The sequence below is a fragment of the Gossypium hirsutum genome, chromosome A01 (assembly GCF_007990345.1).
Source record: "Gossypium hirsutum isolate 1008001.06 chromosome A01, Gossypium_hirsutum_v2.1, whole genome shotgun sequence".
NCBI classification, from domain to species: Eukaryota; Viridiplantae; Streptophyta; class Magnoliopsida; order Malvales; family Malvaceae; genus Gossypium; species Gossypium hirsutum.
This window is the reverse complement of record NC_053424.1, coordinates 35,217,128-35,218,639: the sequence shown is the minus strand read 5'-3', so window position 1 is coordinate 35,218,639 and position 1,512 is coordinate 35,217,128. Positions and strand designations below refer to the sequence as shown.

The 1,512-nt window shown below is 39.7% G+C and overlaps 1 non-coding gene across 1 annotated transcript; it reads left to right on the top strand.

Annotated features, from left to right (window-relative positions):
• Positions 1–1,112: 1,112 nt before the first annotated feature.
• Positions 1,113–1,219, top strand: LOC121208365 (small nucleolar RNA R71). The gene has a single exon (XR_005903358.1). It is a non-coding gene; the product is annotated as a small nucleolar RNA R71 (small nucleolar RNA).
• Positions 1,220–1,512: the final 293 nt, after the last annotated feature.

The window sequence follows — 1,512 nt, the reverse complement described above, 5'->3', positions numbered from 1 at the left end:
TCCCTGGATCTTTTAGTTTGTTGGGTAGCTTATTCTGAGGAATGGTTGAGCAAACCACGTTCAGCTCCACATGCAACCTTTCATCTAACTCTCGTTTATTTGCTAAAAGCTCTTTTAAAAATTTGACTACGTTCGGCATCTGTGAAAGGGCTTTAATAAACGGTAAGTTAATATGTAGTTTCTTGAAAATTTTAAGGAATTTACCAAATTGTTCGTCTGATCGGTCTTTCCTTGTCGCATTGGGGTATGGCACAATACGTTTATATTCTGTAATTATTGGCGTTGGCTCATTGTCGCCTACCTCATCCTTACCTTTGCTTACCACCGTTTCTGGCCTTGGTTCTGCAACTAGCCCTTCCTCATCTTGAAGGGCAATCGTGTTGAGTTGCTCCCTTGGGTTAGATTCAGTGTTGTTTGGCAGGCTACCTTGTGGTCATTCAGAAATCAATTTGGCGAGCTGTCCAATTTGAGTTTCAAGCCCCTAGATTGATGCTTATTGATTTTTGAGTTCCGTCTCGGTATTCTAAAAACGAGTCTCTAACACCGAGATGGATTTGGTTAGCATCTCTTTAAGGTTCAGTTTTTTCTCTTGCTGGTATGGTGGTTGTTGAAAGCCTAGAGGGGGTGGTGGTTTTTGATTTCCTTAGCCTCCCCATGAAAAATTTGGGTGATTCCTCCAACCTGCATTGTAAGTTTTGCTATAAGGTTTGTTTTGAGATCGAGGATTATTACCCATGTAATTTAACTGCTTGTTCTCCATGTTGTGGCCATAAGGTGGGTATTCTGAATTGCTCGATCCACCTCCATTTGCTTCGCACTGCATTACTGGGTGAACCTGTGAAGAACTAAGAAAACCATCAATTTTATTATACAAGAGTTCTACCTGATTAGAGAGCATGGTGACCGAATCGATGTTATAAACGCCGACTGTTTTTATTGGCTTTGTCCTCATGACTTGCCACTGATAGTTATTCAGTGACATATCCTCTATAAATTCATAGGCATCTTCAGGTGTTTTATTATTGATGGTTCCGCCATCAGCTGCGTCAACCATCTACCGAGTCGAAAGATTTAGGCTATTATGGAACGTTTGAACCTATAGCCAAAATGGTAACCCATGGTGAGGGCACCTTCTTAAAAGGTCATTGTATCTCTCCCATGCATCGTAGAGTGTTTTTCAATCCATCTGTACAAAAGAAGAGATATCATTACGTAATTTGGCTGTTTTTGCCAGTGGAAAATATTTTAATAAAATTTTTTTGGTCATTTGTTTGCAAGTAGTGATTGACCCTCGTGGTAACGAGTTCAACCATTGTTTAGCTTTATTCCTTAACGAAAAGGGAAACAGCCAAAGATGTATGGCATCATCAGAAACACCATTGATTTTAAATGTATCGCATAGTTCCAAAAAGTTTGCCAAGTGAGCGTTGGGATCTACGTCTTGCAAACCATCAAATTGGACAAATTGCTGTATCATTTGAATTGTGTTAGGTTTCAGTTCAAAAGTATTTG